At 39.0% G+C, this 7,761-nt stretch overlaps 1 pseudogene; it reads left to right on the forward strand.

Moving 5' to 3' along the window:
• The first annotated feature begins 297 nt into the window (after positions 1-297).
• On the forward strand, positions 298-6,951 carry LOC150001399 (cytochrome c oxidase subunit 7A2, mitochondrial pseudogene; annotated as a pseudogene).
• The last annotated feature ends 810 nt before the right edge of the window (positions 6,952-7,761 follow it).

Raw genomic sequence — 7,761 nt, forward strand, 5'->3', positions numbered from 1 at the left:
TGGATTTATCATGTACAACATCTTCACCTCAAAGTACTTTAAATTACCTAAGAGCCCAAGGGTGTCTGCCCAAATGATGAAGATTGCATTAAGAAATGTTAGGTCAACAGTATAAATGTTCACAGGCCAGGACAAGCTGACTTGATATGGCGGATAATGTGTCCGGGTGTTGGTTAGTATAAATAGAGGCTCTTTAGAAATACCTTAAATCTAGAAGATGAAACCAAAGTGTATACAAAAAATCATCAAAGCATAATCTGTGTAGGTAGCTCATGAGTCAGACAAGACATAAGCGCAATGAAAAATATTTGGAAAGTAAATATTATTCAGATGACAGGTGAGTCTGGAGGTTAGAATAGGCAAGCCAAAACAAAAAGAGAAAAATAAATTTTAAAAAAATGTTGGTGTCTTAGCTTGAGTTTCTCCCATAGACAATACATGAGATAAAGGCTTCGTATAGTTACATAATTTGGAAATGCCACCCCAGGGAACAGAGGTGAGGTAAAGAGACAATCAAATGAGAAAATAAAGAAAGCAGAAAAGGGGATGGGTTACATAGCTAACCACAGGTATGGATAACTGGTGATTAAATCAGGGGGACCTTTTAAGAACTGTCTGTCAAGGAGACAAAGAGGAGCCATATATCCATTAGGTTCCTTTCCCAATAGCCAGAAATAGTTGCACAGGTATTAACTGTCCCAGACTTCTGCGTGGGCCATGCGGGATGCTGAGCAGATTGCTATGGCTGGCACATGCTGCTAAATCAGAGAAGTCCCTGGGGCAGGAAGTGAGAGGAGAGTGCACAGTAGAATCTCAGGTGAGGTGCTGTCCTGTTGCATCTGCCTAAAGCTGGTAGAAGCCTGGGGGAACTGACCAGAATAAGAAATGGTGCTAACAGATCTAAATGAGACAAAACTGGTGTTTGAAACAACCAGCAAGCCCTCTCAGTAGCCAGAACAAGTTGGGAGATTCATCAAAAGGATCTGATGGTTGAGCTTCCATGAGACAAAACCAGAGAACTGGACCAGGGAGACAGCTAGCAAGATGGCTGCCCTTTACACCAGGAAGGACCGGCCAGTTGATGAGATGAGTGCAAAGAGGGACTGACCTCTAGTATTCCACAGTGGAGTGTACTCTAGAATGAAACCTAAAAGTATGCCTACCTTCAGGAATTTAGAAACTGAAAAAATAACTTGGTGCAAAAAGGTCGTCGTCGTCGGCAGCCGTCCGTCTCGAGAGACGATGGTGTAGCTTCTTAAGAGTCTATCTGCACCGCCGAGAATGGCTGTGCAGTCCGACTCGGGAGTGACATGGTATCTGTATCCTCCCATGTTGAATCGACATCTTGTGATGACGCTGAAGCTACAGAGCCTGGGCAGGGTGATATGGAGGGTCTGCTGTTGCCCATGCAGCAGACCCCCCCTCTCTTCGCAGCTGAAGGACCCAAGGGAAAGACGGAGTCAATACAGCTTGGCTTCAGGTGCGCCGCAGGAGTTGCCGGTGTTGACTACAACGTCAAACCGCCTTAGGGACTCCGGCTCCGGATTTTCTGTCGGGGTTTACTCCCTTAGCCTTTCCCCTGAAGAGGTATGCCGCAAGGCAGCGGAGGTTTTTTGGAATCAGAGTTTTCCTTCTCTGATGTACCCTGACTGGAAGATCGAACCAGCGACACTTAGCTCGCAGGCCGACGCTCAATCCACTGAGCTAAACCAGCCAGGGCTGTGCAAAAAGGTACACTAAACATATTTAAATAAAGAAATGCATGCATTAAGCCAAATCAAGAATAGCAAGGTATTTGTATTATTTTACAGATCAGTGTGGTAAACCCAGAAATAGCAGGTAGCAGGGTACATTGTGGAAATAAACAGATGTTGAAATTCAATGAGAAGCAGAAAAGAGAATACTTAGGATTTTATTACTTATTGTTTTGTTTCAGATTGATGTTTAGACCTAAATCCAGGGAACAGCTGATGTGACTGAGCTTTGAGACTGTGATTAAATTGGCCTCTGTGATTTAGCTGATTATTTCAGGAATCAAAAGAATTTGAATACTTGAAAACATTTGATATTCAAATTTTGTAGTTGTCAGGTATTAGACAATTCCACAGGTAGGATAATTTTTTTTTCCCTGTTCTTTCTGTCAAAATATCAATTGGCAAATGACCGACCTTAGGAAGAAATGGCAAAGGTGGAGCTTCAAGGGAAGCTTGGGGCCACCTGGGGACTCTTCAGAGCATTTGACCTCCCACTGCATTCCTCTGCACCTGCAGAACTGACTCTGGCTTGGCAGGACTTCCCGGGGAGCAGCCTTCACATACTGGTTTTGCTAGTGGGCCAACTTGCCTGCTTGCTTGCAGTCTTGGTCTGAATGCCATGCCTTCACTGTTCCTTCATGCTAGGATTGAGAGCCAAACACTGCCTCATCCTCAGGTTCTTGCAACTTGTTACTGCCCAAGCTGGCTTTGCTGCGTGCCACTGCCAAGCCAAGTGAGTCCCTGGCCTGTGCAACCCGACTACACCTTTGTTTGTGCTACATACCTGGACTGAACACCTGCAAAATTATGATAATGGGCATGACAGTAACTAGGACTTGTAACTACTTTAAGGTTTTTGCTGAAGCTTTTGTTTTTTAAAGAACGTAAGAGGAATATATTTGTTTATAGGATGAGGAGAAAAATAGCAGACTCAGACACTGTTCTAGTGCAGGAACACATGCACAAGAAGAAAGAGTTCCTATGAATCTTAGAAACCAACAATGAAAAGAATCTGGAACACCTTTAAGTGTGTACCTTAAGAATGTGTTCAGTTTGATTTGCATTTGAGATCGTGTTAATGTTCTGAGTGAGAGTTGAAAGTTCAATTCCACTTATTTGTAAATATAGTGTTTAAATAAATTATTTTCTTAACTTCCATTTATAGCTAATTTTGCATTTAGAATATTGTGAGGTATTAGGCACCTCTGAGCTGAGACTCAGAACCTCTCTTCCTTATGTATTTTGCTCATGATCTCCCATAACTACTGATGCAAATTTTTCCAGGATTCCAAACTTTATTGTACATTGGTTTGAATCACCTGGGGAGCTTTAGAAATTACCAGGGTCTCACCCTCAGAAACGCTGATTTCATCCTGGGCATACATATTTTTTCAAGCTCCCCAGTAAATATGCAGCCAAGGTTATACCTCTCCACTGCAGTGGTTCTCAATTTGTAGTCCCTGGGCCAGCATCATTGGCAACACCTGGGAATTCACTACAGCTATAGTTTCTCATAGGACTCCTTACACGTACCCATTCAGAGATTATGGAGGTGAAGTCAAGGAGAGAGAGAGAGAGAGAGAGAGAGAGAGAGAGAGAGAGAGAGAGAGAGAGAGAGAGAGAGAGAGAGAGAGAGAGAGAGAGAGGTGTGTTTTCGTGTTTTAACAGCTTTGAGTTACAACTCTTCTGTCATACAATTCACTCATTTGAAGTATACAATTCTAAAGCTTTTAGTATATTCACAAAGTTGTACAGTTATCACCACAATTAATTTTAGAACATTTCCCTCATCTGAAAAAGAAGCCCTGCAGGCCTTCAATCTCTTCATCTTCCCACTCCTAGGCAACCACAAATGATTTTCTGACCCTACAGATTTACCTCTTCTGGACATTCATGATAAACGAAATCCAATAACATGTGGTCTTTTGCTACAGACTTCTTCCATCAAGCATGTGTTTAAGGTTCATCCATTTTCCAGCATGCATCAGTGTTTCATTCCTTTTTATTGCCAAATAATATTCCATTGTATGGATAGACCACATTTTATTTATCGATTCATCAGTTGGTGGATAAATGGATTGTTTCCACTGTTTGGCTATTATGAATAATGCTCCTATGAAACATTCATGTGTAACTTTTTGTGTGGCTATACATTTTCATTTTTCTCTAGTATATTTATCTTGGCATGGAATTGCTGTGTCATATGGTCACTCTATGTTTAATATTTTGAGGAACTGCCTGATTCTATTTAAAAGCAGCTGCACATTTTACATTCCCACAAGCACTGTATGAGGGCTTATTTTTTCCACATCCTTGCCAATACTTGTTATCTGACTTTGATTCCAAACATGTGATTAGGTATAAAGTAGTATCTTATTGTGGTTTTTATTAGCATTACCCTGATGGATAATGATGTTGAACATTTTCTTATGTCCTTATTGGTATTTCTTCTTTGAAGAAATGTCTATTCAGTTTCTTTGCCCATAGTTTCATTGGGTTGTGTTTTAATAATTATGTATTTATTCTAGTCCCTTATTAGATATAATTAGATTTGCAAATAATTTTTCCATTCTATGCATTGTCTTTTCATTTTATAACATTCCTGAAAGCATAAATGTCTTTATTTTTTATGTTATTCAGTTTGCTTTTTTTATTGTTTATGTTTTTGGTGTCTCATCTAAGAAACTATTGCTTAATCCAGGGTCAAAAAGATTTATGCCTATTGTTTATTCTAAGTGACTTTATAGTTTTAGCTCATATTTAGATCTTTGGTTCATTTTGACTTAGTTTTTATATAAGATGTGACATACAGGCTCGACTTCATTCCTTTACGTGTGGATATCCAATTATCCCAGCAACATTTGTTTAACAATTTCTGTTTCAATAAACCCTACAGGTAATTCTGACACATGCTAAATTTTGAGGACCTCTGCACTTTGTACACTAAATATTCAATCACTATGAGACCCTTCTAAACAAAGCATATAGGATGCTTTCTTACAGAAAATTGTCAATTCTCCCTTGAAAATCATGTAGATCAATTAAGAGTAATAGTGTAACACTACATTCATAGGCACTTAAAGAATCACAGTAATTGTATTAGTTCAGAATCTTTTTTTTTTACAAAGCTTGACAAAGAAAATTACACTTTCTCATAGTCATAGCATGTGTTTTCCAGCCTTGAGTGTTAATGTGCAGAGTGACTCCCTGCCTAATAGCCCCTGCTTAGTTAAGAAATCAATTTAGTTCTCTGTGTCAGCCAAATTGTATTATGAGGTGACTTCAAGACTGTTCATGCTTCAACAAAGGTTGGCCATGTGTTCTCTACCCTACTTCTTTTTGTCACTTTTCAAGGTAAAACATGGTATGGGTCTATTTTACAATGAAAGGAGTTGTTTCTTGATGATATGACAAGGATGATAAATTTTCCCAAGCCAGTTCTATTATTATAGTTTCAGTTCTGCCAGGTCGAAAATGAATTGTTTAATCTTAAACATTGCCAATGCCAAAGCCATCTGTCAGGCGAGTGTGATTTTCTTGAAAACACTGTTTCACATTTGCTACAATTTTTACCCACTGGGGAGCTTCATTGGGTTTATACATCTTTGAAAAAATGTAGCTTGTCTCATGTTTTTCGATACTGGTGCCTTCAAAGTGACATTATATTTAAGCCTCCAAAAAAAAATTTATATCTTACAAAATTTTATGCAAATCTCTTAATCAGAACTATTATATATTTATATCAACTATAAGTTATTACGGAGGACCAACATTCCTGGCATTGAACTAATCTTGATACAGTAGGTATTTTTCCACCACTTTACAAGTGAAGCATTTTAATCTATCTATAATCACTCAGCTAGACAGTGATAGAGATTTGGACAGAATGCACAGCTTTACATATGTATGTATATGCAATAAAACTATAGAAATGTTGAAGCAGAAACAAACAAATAAATAAGCCTAGTTTAGAGACACAATTTTCTTTAAAAATTTATTATTTGTCACAATATGCTATACAAATCTGGCTTCCATTCTAGAGACACAGTTGATAAGTAAATATAGCAGTGCCCTTTTATTCCTTGAACTCAAAGTTGTATGAAAAAAGGGATTTATAATGACAGAATAAGAAAAATGCCTAGCTTCCATCTGTTTACCAGGAGGTAAATATGTATCCCACATGTTTGCCTAGGACAGTCCTGGATTACTTTTTTGTCCAACATAATTATTAATAGTTTCTCCTTTTTCCCACAACCACCCCATTTTATATAACAAATTATATGTTCACTTCATATCATGGCTGGCGCAAGCTACCCATCTCCTAGGTAACTTGGTAACTACTTAGACCTATAACTCCGAGTCTCTTAAGCATGTGCCTGCCTAAGCATTTTCCTTCTACCAGCTTTCTACAGAATGAAATGTATACCATTAGAATTATTTCTTTGGGTTAAAACATTATATCTCCTGATGACCTGTATTGCCAATAACATGGAATAGAATCCGTTGCCAGGCCCTCCTCCATTGGTACGAATTATTTACCTGAATACCAAACAACCATGTGCACCCTGAGGAACAGGATGAGTGGCTAAATGGCACAACATGTGGGTATTTACCTGAGAAGAGCAAAGAGCTTTTGAGTGAGGCTCCTGGCTAACGTGCAATTAGCTAAAGGGAACCTTTAGTTTCTGCAACAAAGAATGAGGAATGGGATGGGTAGGAAAAAGAAAGGCGAGAAGAGTCTAGCTTAGTGAATGTCATAGACTATAGTGTTTTGTTTTTTTTTTTTAATGTAACTTGGGAACCCAACACTACCTCTGCAATATTATGGCTTAATTGATAAACTAATTCACTGACAAGGCCTCTCTTCAAAAATGTTGAATGAGGCTGTTGGTGCTCAGTAACTGAGCCCACGTGCTGCGGAATCTGCCAGCTCTTCATCAGACCACCCAGAGGACCGTAAGTACCGCCTCAAACAGGCAGTTTGAAAATAAAGTTCCAGATAAACAAAAGCTATTTCAGGAGGATAATGGAATTCCAGCACATCTAAAGGGTGGGGTAGCTAATGCTACCACTTACAGTTGGTGGAACAGCAAATGCCATCTATCAGCTGGCTGTCGCTTCCTTCCCAAGAAGCAGGATTGACTTTAGTTTATCCTCCCAGCATCAGTTGATTCAATTTCATTCAGCTCTCTATTGACCAGTAAGCTGATTAATAACTGAGTTCTTCTTTGGGGATCAATATTTATTGACTTGTACTAACTGCCACCAATAAAGCAGTCTTTACCATAAAATAAAATAAAATAAAATGTTAAATGACCCGTAATATAAATTAATTTCCTTTTGGAAAAGTGGTAACTTCTATTTGGAGTTCCTAATCAAGCTGTTTCCCCAACTCCAAATCTGATGTTAACCACCAATAGCCAAGGAGACCTGTTCCTTCATTTAGAAATACACATTGCTCCCCACCATGGTTAAGGGCTCGTGGGGCTGAGCCCACTCAGAGGGAGGTCGTATGAATTATGCACAGTGGATAAATATGTTTGCACTTCCTGGTAGCCAAGAGAAATAAACATGATCTATTTCAACAAAGCTTCAATTAAATAGCACAACTAGATTATTATTCATTCACCTTATAAAATTGGGTCAAGTTATCTGATTTCCTGCTTTTAAAATGTCAAACTTCTAAAATGCAGCCAACTTGCAATTACCTAGAGGGGTTATAGCACTGGGCTTGGCTTTCTGCAAAGCAAGTTAGGGCAGACTTACAAAATTCCGAGGAACTGTCCTCTGCCATTCCTCCTCCTCCCCCTTCCTGTTGACAGGCTGTAGAAATCCTCCAGCAGAAATCAGAAAACTTCACCATTATTATTCTTAATGTCATGGAACCCTTCTCAGTACACTCTTGCCTTTTCAGAAGTGATCCTTTGACTTCCAATCAGAAAACAATGTGCACACTCCATGTGTATAGATCTCCTCTCAAGAACAAGGAAAAAAATTTTAACTCAGC

This window comes from Furipterus horrens, unplaced genomic scaffold, assembly GCF_987537825.1.
Source record: "Furipterus horrens unplaced genomic scaffold, mFurHor1.1.pri manual_scaffold_9, whole genome shotgun sequence".
Taxonomy (NCBI): Eukaryota; Metazoa; Chordata; class Mammalia; order Chiroptera; family Furipteridae; genus Furipterus; species Furipterus horrens.